Source organism: Thunnus maccoyii, chromosome 6 (assembly GCF_910596095.1).
Source record: "Thunnus maccoyii chromosome 6, fThuMac1.1, whole genome shotgun sequence".
Taxonomy (NCBI): Eukaryota; Metazoa; Chordata; class Actinopteri; order Scombriformes; family Scombridae; genus Thunnus; species Thunnus maccoyii.
Genome location: NC_056538.1, coordinates 18510728 through 18534746, shown reverse-complemented (window position 1 = coordinate 18534746; position 24019 = coordinate 18510728). Strand labels below are relative to the sequence as shown.

Below are 24019 nucleotides of genomic sequence, written 5' to 3'. Positions count from 1 at the left end.
TGTCAACGTCCTGATTTTTGTACAACTGCCATCCAACCCGACCTTCTCCCTACAACTAAATGTAGTGCTTCATTCATGCAAAAAAATTTGCCTGTGAACATAATCCAGACAGCAATCACGTTTGCAAACATTATAAGACAGGGTTGCAACACTGAACTGATCCTTAGTGGCCGCAAGCTGTCCGGATCCTGAGGAAGCAAAGAAGACCAGGACGCTATCTGTATGTTTCATGAATAGGTGTTTCTGTGCAGTGTTTTCTTTCTTTCTAACATGATGTCTTTTGTCTTGTCTGCCAACAAAATATATTGCCAGAGGCATACATCCAGGAACATACATCCAGGTTGCCTTTAATAAACCTGACATGTGAAGCCATGTTTTGCCTTGAGTTTTTTCCAGGCAGTGCTTTTCTCCATGCTATCCTTAATGATTCATCTCTTGATCAGTGTACTTGTAGCAAGTGCCAGATGCCTACGGTTGGTACCCAACAGCTTTTCACCACCTCCTGGAGCTTTGTATGGAGCCCTTGAGCTCAGTTTAACAGAAATGTTGACTTTTTTTCTACTTGTATTTATCTGCTTAACTGTTGACTTGTGAAGGCCAAACTCTTTAGAGATGCTTGTGTGCCCTTTCCAGCCTCATATGAGCACAAAGTGTTTTTATTCAGAAGTCCTTGGAAAGCTCTGCAATCAGGACACATTTCATTTGTGAAGGACAGACCCTTTTAGTAATTTGTGAATTTTTTAATAGGGTCGCGTACATCTAACCTACAGTACATCTGAATGTCACTGCACTGATTAGATTACCTTATACTTTCACGGAGGTTTGCACATTTGTTCCGCCTTGATCAGGAATGCAAAGACATGAAGTAGTTGTATGTTTATTATTCAGATTGTGTTAATTCACTCTCATTGCTGAGATGATCATACAACAATTTATGTCTTTTTAGAGCAAAATAAGAACATAGAACAACATCAAATGGCACTTTTTAAGCCTAGTAGTCAGCTAAATTACAGTTTTTCTCAATCGTTTACACACTATTACTAGGCCTAACCATGATGCCATCTACCAAAAGATAGATCCATTTCCCAAAACCCTAAACACTATTCCCCTGTTTTCACTCATGTCCTCATTTTGAAAGCACTGGCATTCAATATCATTAACTCAAGTCATCACAGCTGGAACCCAATTAACACATAATCCCCCAGGTGGAAAAGCTAAGAGTCAAAATTATCATACACAATTATCATATTCACACACCAGTCAGAACCTCAGGATGGATAGATAACAGGGCAATGGGTTAGTTCACTTGTTTTGGAACAATGGATCCACAAAGACCTGACACACAATAAATGTGATTCTTTCTTTATGTACAACTGTTTTTTTTTTCATTGGTTTACATTGGTAAATACATGGAAATTATTTTACTGTATTCCAAGTTCTTTATCAGCTGCATATTTTTACAGTACATTTACTTCTTCACTCAATTTCAGTTTAATTTACCACAGTACATTGAGGAATTAAAAATTTTGAAAATTTATACATGCATTGTGTCTTTATATTGTGTTCATCATGTAGAGATGTTCATTGCAGTAACAGGTTTTTATGGTAGTGTTTTGAATTGATCCCACCTTTGTATAATGGCTATTTTGTAGTGTTTGTGCATTTGATGGCTTTTATGTGATGTCTGAAGGCAAAGTTTAGTTCAGATGCAATACAGTTTGGTTTTGACATGGAAGTTTGATGTTTTTGAAGTGTGCAGTTATGCATTTGTGTTTGGAGTTTTGGGAAATGGAGCATAATTTCAAGAAATGTGTCTTAGCAATCAAGAAAAACTGTAATTAGAGAAGTTACTAGAGGAGGGCAGAGGACAGCCTCAGTGCAGGGAGTGAAGGGAAAGGGATTTAGATAGAAACAGCGAGAAGAAAGAGAGAGAGTAAGGGAGTGAGTGAGGGAAGAGTGCTCCTGTTCGGATGTGTAAGCATTGCTCTGGGGCACCAGTCTGTGTGTGTACCCTGCAGATGCCCTGCGCTGTCTAATCTTATTTATTTGCCCGCTCTACTTCCTTACTTACAGTACGTGAGACTGTTCTCACAGCTGGGCCGATAGCTGGTGCTTGCTTATAAACAAAAACCTCTGCTCTCTCCCTGCTGCTATGCACAACTTTTATTCTATAAATGACGTCCTCTGTGACTTGTACCTGATAATGATTAAAAAAAAAATTACTACTAATAATATTATCCTTCTCCACAGGTAAGTCTGAGGTCAGGGCCAATGATGTAAGCCGAATGCTAAAACATGATCCAATGTGTCCAATTTGAATTCAGTGTCACTATGGCAATCTTGTAGTTTCTAGTTTCTGTTTGTATATCCTGACTTCGGCTACAGCTTGATTTGACTAGTCAACCAAACTTTAAAATGAAAAGAATTTAAAAATCATTTAAAAGAATGTGTGTGTACATTACATAGACGCAGAGGCACCTACAATAAACAGCAGCAAGGACATAATCCCTCACTGGCTTCCCACTCACGACCCTTGCCACTTGTTTTATGAGGTCATCCAGTTAAATCAGGGATTGCACAGAGGTCTCTGTGGGAAAACAATTTTTCACCTTGTGACTTTGACACTCCAAGACTTATTTTGCTTTCAGTATTTTGATATTTGAAGCAAACAGACTACCCACCAGCCTGGTGAATGTCCTGTTAATATTTATTTGCTTATACAAACTTACACAAATTAGTCTGAGCCAATTGATTGCCAAGCTGCTCTGTGTTTGTGACAAATCCCACTGCTCTGTTGATTTTATTCTTGTGACTGATAAAGCAAATGTATCACACAGTGAGGTGATTAAGCACCGAATAAGTGATCATGTTCTCACCCACTGTACCAGAAACATGTACAAAAAGGTTCTTCCAGGACATAGGATTGTTTGTTTCTTAAGAGCCATTATTCAGAAATAATCAGATTTCACTTGGAGAGGGTGAATTAGCCACACAACTGTAAGATATCAACAAAGAAAGATAATCATGGATTGAGCACAGGATGCTTTCAAATACAAAATTTGAGAACACCAACAAAAGCTTTTTGATTTTCAGTCTGGTTTTAGAAAATCTTGCTAGACTCCATAGCTATATGTTGCAGATTGTATAAGTTGTCTACTACACCTACAAAAGTCCTTCGTCATGGTCAAACATGGTTTTCTGCTATCCAAGTCGATGCCTCTTGGTGTGGATTTATCTGTCAGTAAGGGACATGTGGATTGAGGTCAGTAGAGATTTGTCAGCTTGTTACAGTACCTGTGGAGTTCCCAGGGTAGTATGCAGTGTTGACACAGCCCTAAAATTAGACTGAACTGTCTTGTCATGTAATTGGTATGGCATTTTCGTCTCACAAAAGTACAAAGATATAATATAGTAAATACCAAATGATTAGCAAGGTAAAGACCTGATTATCAGACAAAGAGGTGCTACTAGCCTGGTTCAAGGCCTCTGAATCCCCTTCTAAAATTTGATTCACAGGTTTCATGTTTTCCTGGCTGCAGAAACAGCTGAGCTAATCAGTGTCTTTGTAAGGTTGAGAATGTCACTAAACGGTCCCTGAGACAGAATCCAAACAAGCATGGTGACAGCCTACACAGCTGCTGTATTGTGGCTGGTGAAAATTGACTGACTGAAATAAAAGCTCCTGAAACAGAACAGTAAGACCAGAAAGTTCAACTTATCAATTGGCCCCTGTGGTACTTGAGAAAATAGATTGGGAGGATTCAGTGATTATGATTGTTCATATTTTGATGGAGGATTAAGGAAAAAGAAGATGAAAGCTTAATAGCCACACAGCTTGGACTACACAATGACAATGAAATAGTTGAAGAGTGAAGAGTTAAATGGATATTTAATTATTTACTCATTACAAACTCATATCACAAACTAGATGCTACCTCAATCCACATGACAAACACCCAGCTTACTGCTCTAAGCCACTGCTCACAGCTGCTAACACAGCTTCTGTGTCGACTGTAAATGACATCGAGCGGATGTGTACATCAGTCACAGTGATTGGTTTGGGCAAAATCCTAAATGACTTCTACCACACCCAGGCAGGACTAGGCTAAGGACACAGGGTTGTGCTTGGTTTTGAAGATTTTGAGCAGGCAAAATGCCAGAAATAGATACCTGGCCAGGAAAGCTAAATTGAATGATGAATTGAATGCCTGAGCAATTGGCCTACTGCCTGGTCTGGTAAATGGACTGCATTTATATAGCGCCTTTATAGTCTTATCGACCACTCAAAGCGCTTTACAATACATGCCAACAGTCACTCACTCACACACACATTCATGCACTGGTGGCACAGGCTGCCATGCAAGGTGTCAACCTGCTCATCAGGATACAGCGCTTCCTATCCAAAGCGCCACACAATGTTTCTATGCTTACCCCTTCACACACACACTCACAGCAATTTGGGGTTCAGTATCTTGCCCAAGGACTGGAGGAGCCGGGGATCGCACAACCGACCCTCTGATTAGTGGATGACCTGCTCTACCTCCTGGGCCACAGCCACCCTTTTGGTGTCTTTTTGTCTGTGTGATTAGTTCATGGCATGGGGCCAACGATAAGGAGACAGAAACTTCAAAGAACACAAAGCAAGCTATTAGAGTTGAGCTAATGCTGGATGATTCAGTAGGAGTCATTTGGCAGGTGTCACTTCTTCAAGCTTCTGTGCACTTGAGGACAGGGCACATCAAATTCATAGTTTTAGAGAAGAGTAGAGTCCTTATGTACTTTCTTGACTATTTTAAGAAGGGAGGAAAACCTTACTGTCACAATGCCAGAACCAACAGACCTTGAACTTTATAGATGTAAGGCTAGGATGTGTAATTTTCTTTATATATGCCGGTGCAATGGAGTGAAATAAACTGCCTCATGAAATTACAGAGGTGTCAAATCCGGTTTAGAAAGCAAATGCAATTGAAGGCTTCTCAGTAACGTTTCCAAATAAAGCAGGATATTTTATTATACAGGTATAATTTTATATTTGATTCACCTTCTTGGTTTTATATATTACTGATTTGATTGCATTTTGAAATAAAAAAGTAACATTAATTGTTTCTTGAGTCCATTCTGCTCCTTTTCTTTTCATAGAATAAGGATGAACAACCATCATGCCATAAAAATAACACTGGAAATGGTGTGTCCTGGTGGTCCATGTTCGATATCATGTCCATTAACCTCGATTGTTTGTTGTCAAATAAAAGGTGTAAATGATGCACAAATTGAAAAATTAAATAATAACCATAATGAATTTCATCATTTTACAAAATGAATAATGTAAAAGGTGCAATAAATAGAAGGTTTACCTCCTCAGAGCACAACCTGGCCATTCCATAGCTGTAAAGGTTTAATTGTGTTGCTGATTTATAGCATTTTTTGGTAATTATTTTTCTGAGTGCTGCTTTGAAAAACACCTTTCAGCATGTGCTCTCGGTATTGGAACAAACATATACACTTTGTGATGCTCAAACAAAGAAGACATGGCTGAAGACAAGCAAACAATGTCACATTGCTGTCATGATGTATTATCTTTTGAAGCTCTCTAGTAATTAGCTATCCTTCGTCTTGTGTCATGTGAAGTGTAACTAAGAACAGCAGCCAATAAGCTGGTGGTAAGAAAACTCTCACCTGCAAACTCAGAGTCATAAAATGACCAGAATATGACTGTGAGCTTTAACTTCAAAGTGGAGTTTACAATGGAGATAGAAACTGAAGTAGTTTAGTGGGTGTTCTTCATGTTCTGTAAAACAGAACTAGCAGCCAGAAAAGTAAACAAAGTGTGAAAGCATTGCTAAAATAATATTAAATTGAGTATTAGCTGAAATTATGTGAAAATTGTTGCACCAGTTGATTTGTAATACAAGTGTGAGTTTGTGCTTTAATTATTTTGGCTCCAACTGTTGGACCTTTTTTGGGCATTGTGTGTGCTGCCAGTAAACCAGAGAACTGAAAGCCCAGTAAGCCCAGTAAGTCATAAAATGTATAAAACAATCAATCACCATCTAGAAAAAAAGGCTCAGTTTGAACAACAAATTCAAAGTTCAAAGTTTCAGCTTAAATAATGGTTTAACTTTATGTACACCAGCATACATACACAAATGTAAAAGCACATATAGTAGAAGTGCACATAATTACAAATACATGTACACACACTGATTAAACATATTAAAAACTAATGTTTGTTACTGTGCAAGCAATGTGCTACAATATGTTTACACTTTGTTTCAAATATCTCCTCAAATCCAATCAAAATTCAAACATATTTTATTCATGTGGATTTGTTTTCAGTCTAATTGACAGACTTACAATAACATTGCAAAGATTTGGCTTGTTCACTCTCGGGAAGAGCAAGACGGCAGAGCAGCAGACATCTTGCTGGCCTGATTTGATAGAGCAAAATTTATGTCACACAATGCAATTTTGTAATAAAACAGCATGACAAATTTTAGAATGATAACTTGCAAACTTTGTGCTTGGTTGTAAATGAGGGTAGTCTGGGCAACAAGCATTCTTTGCACTTCAGAAACACTGTCTAAAGCAGCAATAGGAAATAACGAATATCATTTCACAGACTCAATTTTTCAGACTCTCAATACTGTTGAGTTATACATGGTACTGTAGAAAGTACACTGTGGGTGGATAATAAAAACTAATGACTGTAATACAAGTGCATGATATGAAGTGTTGTAAATTCTGCTTTGTAGGCTGGAACAGGAACACTTGGACATTTTTAGAAATACACTTTTACTGTTTTACTCGGCCTTAGAGGAGAAGATCGATCAATTTCATTACTGAGCAGCACTGATACATAGAGCCAGACCCTATCATAGCTTAAAGACTGGAAGCAGGGTAAGCCATTTAAGTTAATGCATATTATATAGACTAGAAAATGAGGTGATGTGGTATAACAAACCACTATAGACACTACAACTCTGCAAAATTTATCTGTGTGGTTCTTGTCCTGCTCCGTATTGGCTTTGGGGAATTTTACACTCCAGTAACTTCTGCCAAAATTTGTTTGCTGGTGTAGCATTATGTTAGTCAAACACATTGTCATCATCCTAAAATCCTTTCTCATATAAAAGTAAATCATATTTGAAAATGTGAATACTAGCGTTAACAAGCTCTACTCTGCAATACAAGAACAATGCTGCTCTTTCTTTACATGTCTTTAACATGAATCATGGCTGGTGAGGAAGCTAACTTTTTACCTGAGATAACTTTAGCCTGTCTTTTAGCATTAAGTAAATCATGTATGTAGTCAGGAAGACCCATATTTTTGCATATTTAAGACACTTTTTCATGTTTTTTGTTTTAAAAAGAGGCTGCTGAATTTTTCTAATGCTAACTCTTGTGGAGTTGGCATTAGAGCTACCTACAAGAGATAAATTCTGCTAGTGACAATTGTAATTCTAGCAGCAGCCGGTCAGAAATTATAAATCTGTTTACTTCTGTGTGAAATTGAGCCATTGTTTCAAAAAGTCAAAAAGGATTTCAAGGAGTAAATCTGCCACCGTTATCATTTTTATCATTGTCATTTAACATTGTTATGCATCAAGACTGTTCATTGTTAGTTAGAAAGCTGGAAACTAGACCCTGAGAACGGGGTCTTTGAGATGCTACATGCGATCAATGGGCACAGCCCGACTGATGAGCCGTAATGCATAAATGTTTTTACACCTCTATCTATTATAGAGGCAATGATTTAAGGATTTGGAGAATATTAAATCAATTAATGTGGATTGGAAGCACTATGAATTTTGAAAATGTCCCTCTCTCACAAACACAGCACAACCAGTATCAAGAAAGACACACTAAAATATAACAAGCACACTGAGAGCTATTTCTGCTACAATATATTCTTTCATATATACATACTGAGGTTTAATAATATTAAACAGATGGATTACTGAGCAGCAGCTACAGTGTATGCAGCTCTCGTCATTAAACAGGTTAAATAACCAACCAGTTGACCTGCGAATTGTGAGCAGTTGACCTGTCCTGGATATAATCCTTAAATAGCATGACCTCACTTTCTACCCACAATCCCTCAGTCTCACATCTAACCGCATCCTCTTATTCCCAGGTGACCCCAGCACTGATCTATGAAAGCAGGAGGCATTATCTGACTATCCTGGATTTCCACAGTAGTGACAAGGCTTTTCTCTGCAGACTGGTGAGCTCTCTGGCCTCAACTGTCCAACAAAAGCAGATAAGAACCACAAGTGAGGATGTTTGTCTTGTACCCAGTAACTACACATCATCCATGCAGGGTTTGTCTGCTTGCTTTCTTTCATCAGATAAAGTGAGGAATTTCACTCCGAGAGGAAATAGCAATATCTGACACAAACATTTACAGAAGAATTGACAGGTCATAGATTAGAATAGAATATTTACACACAAAAGTGCAGTTGGAATGTAAACTTTTGTGCAGTGTTTTATAAATGTAACTTTAAGTTTTGGAGTACTGATAGTCACACAGGTCCCAGACAGTCAGTGTCAGTGTTTGGCAGTGTTCAGTTCTCGTATGGCTTTGGGGTAGAAGCTGTTCTATAGTACTTGTATGGTACTTATACAGATTGAGTCTTCTGTTTTTTTAATGTGGCTACTATAGCAGTATGAATATATGGGTGTTTCTTATTGTTCACTAGTTTCCATGTTACTATCTCTGCCAGGCATAAGCCTGGAGGGGATCTTGCCTTTGGTTCTGCGTCTTTCTGTATGTGTATCTGTCCGCAGTTAATCTTGCATACTACTGGACCCATCAGCCTAATATTTTTGTGTTTATTTATGACTGTTTGCTCCAGGACCTCTTATGTTACATTGATTATTGCAGTTACTATTGTATAATGCCATTGACTGCTCTGTTTTATACTACCATTGACTGCTGACTCTTCACCCCTCTTAACTGGTCGGTAGGGGATGCAAGTGATCAACAACTGCCTCAATTTGGAATCTTGTTTCTGTTAGGGACAACCAATCATGCTTTGTTGCCACGTTACATCAATCAATGCCAAAGTTCGGGGCCTTGAGAGTGGGTTGTGTTGTGGCTTTAAATAAATATTCATAAGATTCCTTATGAGCCGATCGTAAAGTTTAGACTTTCATCTTTTCAGCAGTCCTTGCCATTTTATAATATGTGTTACAACATAGCAAAAGGCATTTTTGGCAATCGGCTAGGCTAAAAACAAGGCTTACCTGTTGCAGGCCACATTTTGGCCATGGTCATGGCTCAAAAGTTCAGACTTTACATCCATAGAAAAGTTTGGTGTCATCTTGAACCGGAGCATCTGCAGATTAGTTCCATACCCCATATGTTATGATCCACTAAAGTTAGGCAGAATACAAAATGAATAAATCCCTGTTTTTGTTATTTTTGCCGCCATCTTGACTGTAAACACCTGGTGGAGATCTGCACTCTACTGAGTGCACTTTTAGATTACAGCCAACAAATTATAGCGTAATTATATTTGCAATAATGGAGCACTTATAAAATGATTATGGGGTAAAATAATTTAGTTATGGTGGAGCAAAATAGGCACGACTTTACTCAGAAATTATAAGTTTCTCCTAATTAAAAATAGCTTAACCATAATTACTGTATAAATCCCTAATCCTGCACAAAAATTTCTTTAATTCAGAGTTTGTTCTTCCCCTTCCCCTGTAACAAACGTATTATACCCCAAATTATTTCAATTACATAAAACTTGAACACTATTATTTTTTGGCTGTAATCTTTCTACCGCTGCCAGTTACAATGGTGATAGTATTTTAACATTTACCTTTTTTACAGTGCACCATACATAGCAACTGTTTTGTAATTGCAATCAAATCTCCAATCACTTTAAACGGTTTGTGAATTGGCATCAGGTAGAGAAAAACTAATAATCAGGCCAGTTCCTTGTAGTTGAGTACTAATCTCATCCAGTCATGCAGCAGGGATGCAGTCATCACTTTATTAAACCTTGCTATAAACTGCACTGTTTATCTTACAATAAGCCTCATTTAATCAACAATTTGGCTGTACTGAATCTCTGCTACTCTAGATCCCTGAAATTTGATTGTTAAGTCGCCTCAAACACACTTACGCATGGACGCACCCATGCATGTACGGTTTCATGATGCACACACACATCACACATGTGCACAAACAGAGCATTTACATAAAACAGAAGCACACCATTTACTACAACTCCTTCATTATCCCTCTGCAATACAAGATGCACTTCATTAGTGTTGTTTTGCTCTCTTTTCTCTATGTTCTCTTTATGTTAGAAGCATTATGATACCAGTAGCAGTGAATGCATCATATTTAAAAACTAGTCTCAAAAGGAAATTATCCTAACTGAAACCAACTGGAAGTGTCTGCTTATAGTGGATTCATAAATCAAATTTGTGTGGATAATGTATTAGGGTAATTGTCGATTATAAATGGATTACACCAATTATTCACACCTGATTATCCTCATAGAATTGTTTATGTAGATAAGATAATAAGCATTTGCAGTTCAAAGGGTTGAGAGTCCTGCAACATGAAATCTTTTCCTAATTCCCAGTATCAGCCTATACAAAAGGAAGGCAAAACCTCAAGCTGATACCGCTGTGTCAATACTATCAAAGTGTTTGATTCTACCCTGCGATAGCCTTCATCCTAATTAGTTTTCTATCTGCAACAGCCCTCTTAGTTGCCCGGTCAAAATAATTGATGCTGGCAAACTCAATGACTATCTTGTGAATTCCCTTTCTCGGAAAGGAGCTCTCTTTTGTTGCCATACGAGTGAAGAAGCAAGGCACCGCAATTTTGTAGTCACTTTTTGTACGCGCTGGCAGAGTAGGTGGTAGCTGCTATGACTTTTACTGTGCTGAAAATAAACCTGCTCATTCAGAGCAGCAATTACTGTGTCATTATCTTGGTTTTGCAATTATGGGCCTTTTGTCTCTGCACTTATCATTATGAAAGATCCATAAAGGTTCATTCAGTTTGGTTTTTACCCTTCTGGGGTAAGGGCAATAAATGGTTATCATTACAAAAAAATGGAAAGATGGTGAATATTTAATAAGAAATATACTGCATTTTCCTTTTTATATCAAAGACAGCAAACCACATATGCCACAGTTTGTTGTGTTCTTAGAAATAATAAACATACTAAAAATAATGAAGGAAAGTGTTTGTATCCATGAGTACTAATCAAATCTATCTTCAGGTATGGTGCATCTGATTAACACCTTTATACTCAAACTGCAAAATTAGAAAATGAAGAGGAAAAAGAAGAAGAAGACATTCAGGATATTAAAATACCTGTCTTCACTTATAAAAAAGTCCAACTAGGACCATTCAGCTGTTTATTTGACTGACACATGCAATAACCTGTATCACTGGAAATGGCATTCAGTGTACAAATTTTAACACTGACAAGGGACTTTTCACCATGGTGATGCTGTCAGACAGAGGTGAAAACAAATTAAATATTGGAGACGATCCAAGAAGTGTCAAGAAAAGTCATATAGAGAGAAAAAAAAACATTTAAAGAAAGGGAGAGATGGGCATAAGAGGCTAACTAAAATGCATCATTGCTTCATCCGTGATGACCAAAGCTTTGCGGAACAAATTCCACCTAACTATTAATGTTATGTTAAATGAAGGCATGAGGGGGGAAAATAGTAGAGCACCCGCCCACTAGAGTAAGAGGAGAGGGAGGTTGGTAACAAGCCTCCATCGACCTCATTAGGTTGTAGGGAAGCTCCGACCTAACAACCGGTCTTGTCTCTTGTGAGGCCGCATGCTGCATGCACACACACCCCTGGCTGCATTTCCATTACACATTATGAAACATACAGACACACATGTAAGAACGACTGCTTGTGTGTGTGTGTGCACAAACACACAAACATCCAGACATTCACAGCATCTCTATCCCTGCTTTTTCCTGACACCCCTGCTCAACAGAGGCTTGTAAGCCCCAGGTAAATCAAGTTCTACTGTAACTGTCTGCAGCAACTGTGTTGTTTATAAAATAGGTGAGGTAAATAAAACAGGGTTTTTTCCTTCCTGATCCATGACTGAGCTTACTGCACAGTCATCTGAGGCAGTTTATAATCCTGCCTATCCCCATACTGACCTGGATGGTGCTGTTGGCCATGCTGGGATAAGAGATGCAATCAGGCAGAAAGAATCTTTGCCCTAGTGATAAGCAGATATAAAAACTATGGATACCGTGATACCTGTGTCTTTCTGTAGTCGATTTTTAAAGCAGCAGCTAAAAATAAACAATGTGTTCAACCTCCTCTATGTCCTTTTGCACAGAGATACAGTCTGTCTAACACATTTGCTGGTAAATTGTGATCACACCGCTGCGTTATCATCATCTACTGTCAAAGAAGAGATTAGAAGTAACCTGGTCACACTCCCAGTCCTCAATTTCCACAACTGATGGGTGAAAATGTGACACAGTTTGAATCACTTTCCTTGTGGATAATTGTGGACATACAGGGTTACAAACAAAGTGAGAAGGGGGAGAGAAAAATTTCAGTGACTTGTGAGTTATTGTGTAATTTACATTATATTAAAATCATCACTCTTCCATGAAAGTTCTTTTCAATGAAAAGTTTTGGTATCTGTGTTACTATCTTTGCCTATACAAATGTTAGGGCTTGTGACAGCATGTTTACAAGCAAACACAGCTTATTGTGTTATGTTTGTGTGTGTGAGATTTCATGCCCACAGTGTAACCCAACTTCTTAAAATCTGATTTTGAGCAACAGAATTAACAGACCACAGTGGGACTTGAGATGCAACAAGTGTTAGTTTCCAAAAAGGTCACATGGGCAGACGGATTGGTAGTGACAACAGAAACTGCATTGTTGTCTCGTGGTTGTCACTTTTACCAGTTACACAAGAGATGTTTCACTTACTTTCAAGCTGCTCTGTGATCACTCAGGGAGTGTATCTGTCAGTATCTGTCTGTGGCATCACACATTATGTGAAAACAGAACTACCATATTAAAAATGCACCAGGTGAACAGTCTGAGTGTGACCAAATAAAATCACCATATTATTAGCAAATACATCCAGCAGAGACAGAAGAACATGAGCATCTGAGCACTGGGATCATGTTTCTGGCCCCTGACAAAATTGTAAGGCCAATATTCACATTATGAATCCTGGTTTGATCTTGAAACTCTTGCTTGATGCTTAGTGGTTGTTGACATGTTTCACCAGCCACTAGTTCCCTTCATTTCTCTGCTGTTTCATTTTGGGAAGGCAGTGTACACTCAGCTGAGCTTGTCTGCAGGAAATGGCTTCCCATGGTTATGTGGGGGGTTGGTGAGAACAATTGGCAAGCAACCACCCAGTCTATACCGGAGAACCAAAAACAATTAGTTGAAAGTGGCTACGAGCGTAATGGAACTGCCAGGTTTAGTGTTTTTTCTCATTGGGGTTGGCTCTACAAGCAACCATTTTACATCAGGCAGTCATTTGATTGGATGTTGATGTAAAAAATAGAATAAAATATAGAATTCACTTCATATTTTGCTCTCCACTGTTTCCCTCTGATCTCCAGAGGGTGTATTTGCAATCCTTGTACCCTTGGTAAAATCACAAAATGGAGCTGAAATGGGCAGATATAACCTCCTTAATGAGGAATTGTTATTCATCTTGTTAGGCATTACTTGCCCTTGACACTCACTTGTTTAATTCTTTGAGGATCTTGCTGTAGATTATTTCAAAGCTGTGCTCTTTGTAGGTGTTACTTTTCAGAGATTAGAAGCTGCTAAGAAAGTATTTGGTTGGACAATAATTTATCAAAGCTAAGACCAAAAGGTCATACAGTACAGACAGGAGGATCTATCCTTGCTTTGTTCACCAAACAAAAGACTCCCAGACTCTAGAGGAAAATGTCAAGGAAGCTGCCATTGAAATGCTGTTTAGTACAACCCCAGCTTCATTTGGCACTTGACACAAGAGGTTAAAAAAAAATTGTTGAAAAGTGACGCATGAGTCATGTCACGCAAAGCTTGAATCTGACACATCATCTCACTTTCACCTTTTAATTTTTGGCCTTTTAAAGGCTAAGATTCAGTAGTTCTGAGTGAGCCGTGAAAATAATGTTTCTTTCAACACCTTAAGGGTCTGTGTGTGTCAAGCACCATCTGCTGGAGTTGGAATGATCTGGAACTCGTGCTACTAATTTAAAGTCTATGGGGAAAAACTCTTCAGTGGACTACACCTTCACATGTCAGGGTGTTCAGACCAAACACACTACACACCAGGATAATTGGGAAGAAATTTTATTTCTCTTGGGAAACTCTGTTCTTTATTTCTATTATTAATCTCATTCTTTCTCCTCTCTTCTAATAGTCATCCTGTCACTCACTGCACAATGTCTGTCATGCCACTGGTCCAGATAGTTTGTTGGAACATTCAAAGAATTCCCTTATGGGCCTGGAAGTAGTTTTTAAGCCATATACCTCTGAGATTTTATCAGGGTCTACAGGAGTCAAAGCCAATTAGGACATTCCCTGTTCAATGATATTCATTGTACATGTGTGTCTGTATGCAGTGCACATGTGCATTCATGCATTCATATGTGGCTGTGCAAGGGGTGCCTGATATCCTCTGACAGCGTAGCCTAACTGTAGCTAAAGCACTTTCACACCTCTCAGGGGAATATTGTGTGTGGGTGTGTGTGTGTGTGTGGCTCCATGCTGGATCAGTGAGGTAGAGTCATGGAAAGGTTCACAGTTCTTTCTGTGCACCTTGAGTTTGGAGTGCCTGTTGCTCCTGCTTTAAACGATCAAAACCAATGGGCTGTTTTTCAAATTAAACAGAAAGTGGTGATGCAGTAGCTGTGCACAAGTTATTTGTTACTCTTGTAACAGCTAGGCATTCACTTTGGCAACTTTGTGCATTTGCATATGCATGTTTTCTAAATATAATACAAAACTGTGAAGGTGTTAGTGACATTCAAATGTTTAGACTGCACTGTAAAGGCAAAGAATATGCTGTGTGTGTGCACCTAACCGTGTAACTCCTGTAGGAACTCAGAAACAAAATATATGTGATGGCAATTATAATGAGTGCTAAAAAATTAATATTCAGTGAAAAAGCGACAAACAGAACCTACTGAATGCAACAAAATACAAGCAACATACTCATTTAGGGTTACATTTACTACTCATACATAATACACTGAACTGTTTATATGCTCCATGTGGATCAATATGTAATATGGACACACCATTAATGTACAGACCAACCAGCTGACATAACTTTCTCAGCATATAACTATAACCTGGAGCATAACCAGATCGTGATGGATCTCTTATTGGCTTTTGGACCTAATTGGCTCCTCCATCCTTTCAGTGATGGTGCTAGTCCCCAGAGTGTTGACGTATTTGACATGGTGGGGAATGGGTTTCTAGAGAGAGAGAACATAGGCCAGTCGGATACATTCACATAGATCCAATACAATTAAATGATTTACTTGTCAAAAGACAATGGGGCTGCCTGAGCCACATGACCACTGTATATGTACTGTAAGATGTACAATAGTGACTGCACCATGAAGCTGGTGGACTGTCACATGTGACTTTTCTGAAATATGCAAGAATTCCACCGCTAGGTTAAGGGGAACATGTTTACACTGTCTGTTATTTGGAGGTCACTCGGGGCATCCGGCTAGTATGCTTTTGGTTTTGCTGAAAAGATAAATTATCTATATTTCATCTTAGCTTGCTTATGTTCCAGACAGAACCAGAACATGCAAAGGTCACTGTCTCCACTCCCTTGCCTTTTTTGTTCATTCTGGTCCAAACAACTAAGCTTTTTTTCATCTGCTTTATTTTGACCCACCTATGGGATACAGCAATGGCTTTTTCACATTCTTGGTCTGGTGTGAGACCTGCATTATCACAGCGGCATGATTAGAAGGTGCTTCTGGACCTTGACATTTATCAATATAGTTTCAGCTACACACATAATCCTGTAAGTATCAAAATATACATGACACCAGTTAACCTGCATTAAGGCAGTAAACATTTACTTCACTTTCCAATAGAGTTTATTTATATCATAAATGTTTAATGGCCCACTGCTGAAAAGATAAAAAAAACATTCCCTTTTTGTTCATCGTATAACTTCATGTAGCATTTTGTGAAAATGGAAGTAATGTAACATTTTGAAAGCTTTGGTAATGTATGCTCATGGTTTCTGTTCTTGGACCACCACAGTTCAGCACATGTGGGGTTTCAGTAATGAAAAGCCTTCAGATCTGTCTGTTTAGAAGTTGTATTTTCACAGGTTGGATCAAATTTGGATGCCAGAGCCACACAAACAAACAACTTTGTTTGGGTTGTAATTGGATTTAATAAGCGCAGGCTGAGATACGGTGTTGTTTTTGTTGAATGCATGTAAACTCTCTTGGGAGCAGTGTGTTGAATTTAAATGTCAGTATTGACTGACCAGCTGCATCAAGTGATTTGGCTTTAAACCCCTTAACTATTGTGCTAATAATGTGCCTTATCCACTTAAAGACAGTGTAGCACCTTCATGTACAGCAAATATCCTCATGTAAACCAATCTCTTTCAAGGTAAAGTGATAGCAGCTCTGCATATATGGGATGCTCTGGAATCTGAGTCATTTGTATTATAATTTCCTGATATTAATTCAATTCACACAGAGATAAATATCTGTTTTTGAACGGATCATTCTCAGGAACCGTCCAAGGGATTTGATTCAATAGAGCTGTTTGTGTCAAACAGCTGGGCTTGACAAGCGCTGCATCAGGCAGCTCAGGCAAGGCTGTTTTCCACACAATGAGGTGCGGTACATCACAGGCAGGAAGGTGTAGAATCCATATGGATGAACAGTGCGCCTGAAGACTGTCACTAGCTAGACAGTAAATGGACACAACATCCAGTCACAGCAGATATATAACTAAAGATGCTTTCACTTGGGATTTGCTTTCTTCTATTAAGAAAGCACTGAAATTGTTAATTCTGCCTGAGTGGAGTTGACATAACCCATTTTCCCTTGTCAAATAAAGCTTGACAGTGTCCTTTTTCATGCCAGCACCAATTTGGCAGCCAGGTGTTATGACCATGGTGCAAATGTTTGCGCTGTCTAGAGAAACATACCTGCTGACTGACAGAACAGCTGCTGACCAAATGTCAAAGCAGTTTTTATATTTCATATTTTACTGGGTTTATGAGTCAGGGTTTGGCAATGTTTTGCATTAGCCAATCACATTTTTTTCTTTCCCCCTTTTGTCCTTAGTTGTTACTGACTCATTATAAAGCAACTACATAGCTGACTATCAATATCGGCATCACCATGATCATCACTCTCTATCATCTGTTATTTGGAAAATGACCACATACAAGAAGGCACTAAAATACTGAGGCAAGATACATCTCAGCAAAAATGAATCAAGAAAAATGAAAAGAGGTTATTAAAATACCATCAAGCATGAAAAGGCCACTATAAACTCTATTGAATGCCACAGATACGCTGTAAGCATGACATGTTTATCAGGGGAGCTGCAGATAATAAACCATCCCGTTATTTCATCACATTTATATTGCCTGCTGTTGTTAACTTGTTAAAGCTGCTCATTGAGCGTTGATAGGATACAGGACGGGTTGTGCAGCCAGAACAGCAGTCACCTGCCCTGCAAGAAGCGCTGCCTCTGGAGAACCCAGCACTAATTACAAACTGTAAGGCACAAACAGATCTGAAATCAGCGCACCGCCGGCTGGGAAGGATAGCTTGACACGGGCGCACCGTCACATCTCAAGAAATAAACTACAGCTCACTCAGAGCACTTTTCCTGGGCTGGATTTACATTAAAGGCCAACCTGGACCAACACAGTCGACCTGTTTTACAAATAAAACCCTCCTTATAATACATAACTGTGTATGTGACACATGCACTGTTAGTGCGCTTACGGGCACACACTCCCTGATTCACATAAACGGACTCATTTTGAAATGTGCAAAACGTGCTTTGCTGTTCAGCTACAAATAGTCTCACAACAGCAGCGCCAAATTCACCTTGGACGTTAATATCACAGGAATTACACCCAATAAATCATTTTGTATCACCCCGATTTTTTCATTGGTAGGTAGCACTGGACCGAAATGCTTTTACATATATATCTTAGGGCAATATTTAGTGCTATAGAGTGATTGAAGCTGTAGATTATCTTGTTCTTTGCCAAGTTTGGCACATCACAGAGAAAAAAAATGCCTTACCTTCACGCCATAAGTTTGACTGAGTCTCTGTTTTTACAGTCACCGACTGTTAAATCCAAGAGTATCCACAGTTAACTCCCACTGTATCCTTCATTTGCTTTGCACATTGTTTACTCTTTATGAATTACCGAGAGGGTGCGAGGCATACGTACAGGCTGTTAGGGAAAAAAATGCGCCACCGAGAGCCAAAAACACATACAAATGAAAATAAATAAATAAATAAATAAATAATAAATAAATAAATAAAACGCTTTAAATCGTTAACTGTTTTCCGGTTGTTTACTGAAAACCTCGAGGAATGCTTTTATGCAGTTTCAGTCTCGAGAGAAGTGAAACAGAGGCTAAAAGCGCGCGGTGTGTGTCTGGTGTCCAGCAGCTTTACGCACGGAGTTACCTTCGGTACTGACGGAGGAGAGAGACACGGTGACCGTAAAGGACTGTGGAAAATAAAGGCGGGGTTACATCTGTTTAAATCCTGGCAGGGACGTATGTTTCCTCTAATGTTACCAGCATGAAACCTTACATTAAAAAACGCTTCTCTCACAGTTCGTCGCACTGCACTCTCCACTTTCCCTCATAGGCTGCGCTTTTTAGTAATTAGTAAGTAATAGATTAAAAGTAAAAATGTGAATATGTGGTATCTCAGCTTCTGAAATTGAATTAATTTAGTGAAAACTGGACACAGCGGGGAAATAAATAAATAGGTAGACTGTGGAGCCATGCACTTATATTAACAAATCTCTCTCTCTCTCTCTCTCTCTCTCTCTCTCTCTCTCTCTCTCTCTCTCTCTCTGTCTGTCTGTCTCTCTCTCTCTCTGTCTCTCTCTTTTTCTGTTAGAAAAGCCATAATTGTTTTTTCTCCATTAATAAACCCTGTCATTATGTAGAAAGTGATATCTCAGGCCTCTGAGCTCTGCTAGCTTTCATTCTTGCCATGTAATCAGGAGCTTGTTTGTTGGTTTACACCTGGGATGTCTTTTGAATGCAATTAAGTGGCTGGAAGGATAGGAAACCAGTAACCAGTACACTAATTTACAATGTATCTCAATTTTCACATCACATCATTGAGATTCATTTCAGCCTGTAGACTTGAGATGCATCCAACGAAGATTACATACAGACCACTTCAGTCTGTGGATTGAGATAATGGGAAGAGCATGTTTGGTTACTAACTAAATTGTTTTGCAGCAGGACTCACTTTTGACCTTATATATGATGGCTTAAAATAGGAAGATAAAGTGTAATTGTCATTGAATGTGGTTTCTCTCTGTAGCTTGTGTGTGAGTCCTCCTGGAGAGCATCATAGTTACAGTGATGATCCTCATTACAGGTCTCATCGTTTGAGAGACAGTGTTGGTGTATATTAACTTTACTGTAGAGCTTCAGTAATTATTTTTTAAGGAGCACATAGATGCTTTTATAATTAAATTCCTGACAAACAAGTTTTAGTTCAGTGTGATCAATTATTATTTGATAGTTTTACATCACCCTGCTTCCTACTCCTCCACACAGATGAGACTTGAATAAGGATTTTTGTTAAAGCGAACCTGGCTAATACACGGTAACACAACACTCAGTACAATCAAAAGAGTAGCTTGTTCTCATTACCAGAGGATAAAAAGAGGGTGAGCACTGAACAGTTCTGTGTTGTCAGGGAAGATCAGTCCATGAGGTTTTTTTTTTAGCTTTAAACTATATTAATTTGACACTGACATGAAGTATTAATCATTGACTGTAGGCACAGAAACATAACCACCGGAGGAAACACTGGAATTCATGCCACTGACAAAGCATAAAAAATACAAAAACATTAATAATATTGATGTCTGTCTTATATTACTTGCAGAAATTATATCCTTGTATATTTACTCTACTGTATCTAAGAACAATTAATGGTACTTTTTATCTGTGTTTTTCCATTATGTTAATCTTTACCACATTACATGCCATAAATGAAATATTGCAGTTTTTACTACACTTACTTACTGATATTGTAGATAAATATTTTACATTCAGCATGAGATAAGCTTATAAAATATGGAGATTCATGAACCCAACAGTATGATGTACCTGTAGTAGTTAGCATCTCCTGGATTACCTTTAAGATTAAAATACTGCTTGTAAGAATTCTTCAAAGAGAGTACTTCTATTTGAGTAAATTTTTACAGCCATACACAAATATTTAAAATACAATAGTATAACCCCAGTAACCTTTGACATTGTGGTATTTCTACTTTTACATAAGTAAAGAATCTGAATATTTCTACCTACTATGTATTTTGGTCATTCTTGGTGATGATTAATAAAACGTAACATCACGTTAAAACATTTCTTGTAAGAATATTAGGTGTTATGCTCAGTACCCCAGAATTAAAATTAAAGGACTTTTTTCATTGTCTTGCATTCATATGATGCAATGAGCAATCACTCTGGGAGATATTCACCATGGCAGAAGAACAGCCAACACCTCTCTGCACACTAAACTCCCATTAAAGCCACACAACAGCCAGATTTATTGTGTTTGAATATTGTTTTTCCCTATTGGAAACACTCATGAGCACTAATACTACCTGTAATAACTTCTGTTTTTGCCTCTTGTAAAAGCCAGCTGGATGCAACAAGTTCCGAGATGTTCTCTGGGGCTGCCAAAGGGCATTCTAGGAAATGTAGGAAACAAGTTACTGATGCATGAGTAAGCAACACAAGCTGAGGGAACATGGGTAAAGCGAAAAAGCTAAATTACAACAACTGAAATCATCATAAAAAATTACTCTGAAAAGGATGAAATGTCACTGATTAGTGATACAACCCAAGCGTGGAATTTTCCTCTGTGGGAAGCAGCACTCACGCAGAATGGCTTTTCTCAGTTTTGTGCTCTCGTGGGGACAGCTGTACCCAATAAGTTTGCAAATTCACAGTTTAGACTTTCTCACTCACTCACACATAACAACATACACACACTCAGATGCATACGCCCATACAGTACACACACACACACACACACACACACACACACACACACACACACAGTCCCCAGGCTTGTTGTGGGAGGCACAGACACATCTAACTGCTGACTGCCATAAGGAAACATTGCAGCCTGGTGCTGCCTGATACAGCCTCCATTAACTTGTGTTGATGAGTTGATGTTGGCAGAATGCTAAATAAATCAGAGCAACTTTGATAACAGTGTTCAATTCATGCTACTTTACACACCAGCTTCACCCTCGTGTCATGCTAATGAAACATTCCATAATCCACCAAGGATTTTTTGCAGCCATGAGATCCACAGTATTGCATATAATGTTAATTACGGACTGGGGGTAAATTCACCTAATTATTTGGCATGCATTTTCAGCCTCATGTCACACAGGCAGATTGTAGATTCCAGACACACGAGCACCTTTCACAGCTTGGCGAGGCACTGAACCACCACCAGTGAGCGGATGCCGACTTGAGGTCAGCCTAGGAAAGGCACAGACACGGCAAAGGAAGGAGGACGCTACTGTGACATAAAAGGCTCTCACTGCCTTTCACTCACATGAACACATACAGCGCACGTACTCTAAGCCATTGAGTAAGGTCCTGAAAGTGAATTATATTTTATTCACCAGCAGTCATTACTTTAAAGTTCACCTCATCATATAAAGAATTTATATTGCCAATGGTTAGGATTAAATAAGCCTGTGTGACATCCCGTGCTTGACGCTGTGGCTCATTGCCTGACTGGCACTATAACCTGTGCACACTATGTGTTGAATGAGTTAGTGAGACAAAAAGGCAGAGTTTTGGCATGACTGCCTGTTTGAAAGATGATGGTGACAGCAGAAAGGAGTGAAGGAGAGATGAGGAAGAGAGAGATAGAGTTTGGGAAGAGATATCTAGATATGAGAGAAGTACTAGCGAATCCTTTACCTCCAGGGAGAGTGGGATATTTGAAGGATAAGCCTGGGGATATTCTATATTTTTCTCTCAAGAGAAATACCACAACACAAAAACACAATGAACTGATACTACTCACAAGGTATCTGTGTATCAAATGCCTGATATACAGTATCTTAATCCCCTGTGCCATATGCCTCCATTGTTGTCCAAAAACCAGAGCCACACCGCTGCAGTGGGTGACATGATCCTTCATTACAATGTATTTTAGTTTATTTATGGTCAATCCTTACCAGCACACCAAATTTGTTTTCCTGTAATACACGGCTGAAAATAGTCCCCAACAAAAGCAATGTTTACTGTTTGAATAATAATTGCTTGACACTACATTGCTCAGCTGTTTTGAAAAATAATTTAACCAATTTTAACCAAGCTGGCATGGTCCTAGGGATGGAAATGCTGTTGGTCTGGTGGTCCAGACTGAAATAATTCAACAGCTGTTGAATGGATTTTCATGAAAGTTGGTACAGACCTTCATGCTGCCCAGAGGATGAATCGTGATGACTTTGGTGATCCACTGTCTTTTCATTAATGCCCATTCTGTTAATCACCCTGTTGAAGGCCATGTGCCAAAACACGGTGAAGAAGATTGTTCCAGTTAGTCAGCTTAGTGTTGCCAAGTTGTTTTTTTCACATTTGTTCCTTTTTTATTTGAGCACATAGTTGGCTGGTGAAGTAGCAGCAGCACACTCCTCCTACAAGTTTTCATTTCACACCACCAGCAGGTTTTACTTATCCAGTGTATCTTGACGTCTACTATTAGCAGAAAATTTGCTTAAGACCTTAATGGTTCCCAGATGATGTCTTTTCCTGTAACCTCACCAGCAGGTTGACTTTTTTAGCTCAGATGAACTGCTATGAAATTTGGTCACATCCATGTTGCCTGCAGGTTGACTTTTCATCTGGTGCCATCATTAGGTGAAATTTTTAATTAGCCCAGTACTTTGGTTAACAACGAAAAACTAACAACATTTCCACTAGGTTCAGCTGTACTTTGCGTTTAGTGCTAATTAGCATATCGTGATGACTCTTTCTGTGGAGGACTCCACTTGCTCTCTCTCCCCTGGGTTCCACACTGTTTGGTTTTGTTGTGTTCAGTTGGGCTTTAGCAGGGCTGCCAACTCATGCATTGACCGTGAAACTCACACAATTGACACTTTTCACACGCTCCCACGCCACACATTAATTTTCTCACGCAGTGGGATAATCATTGAGGTCATAGTGGGTGGTGATGGTGTACTGGAGCACATTATATCGAAAAGTGTTCCTAATATTTTGCCCCCCTCATGTATGTTAATGGAGTGGACAAAATATCAGGAACACCATTCAATATAATGCACCCTAACACACCATGGCCACCCACTACAACCTCAATAAGAAACATAAAGTAGAATTATCACCTTTCTGACAATGTCAACAAAAACTGAAAATGTGTAAGCTTCATAAATGTAGAATTTATAGCAGAGCTGTTGTATTGGATTGCATTTGACTGCATAGGTGTACCTCTTAAGGTATATACATATATATGTATATACACAGTATATCCTATGCATTTCTTGTGTGTGTGTGTATGTGTGTTTGTGTCTAGGTCATTTCACTGTTCCTCAGGTTGTGGCATGTTGATACATACTTGGCAGCAAGAAATGCCCTGTCTCCTTCTCCTGGGAGTATTTTTAATTTTGAGAAGTCATCTAGCTCTTTGAAATCTGAAATTACAGAGTTGACCTTATTAAAGTAAATCTTCCTTATTTCATTTAATGTTTTACATTGTAGGAGGA

The 24019-nt window shown here is 38.7% G+C and overlaps 1 protein-coding gene across 1 annotated transcript in view; it reads right to left on the bottom strand.

Annotated features, from left to right (window-relative positions):
• The window catches only part of drd2a (dopamine receptor D2a), a 38570-nt gene extending 20052 nt beyond the window's left edge, over positions 1-18518 (bottom strand). Inside the window, exon 1 of the mRNA XM_042414483.1 lies at positions 18303-18518. The gene's annotated coding sequence lies outside the window, so the exon portion shown is untranslated. The remainder of the gene's footprint in view (positions 1-18302) is intronic.
• Positions 18519-24019: the final 5501 nt, after the last annotated feature.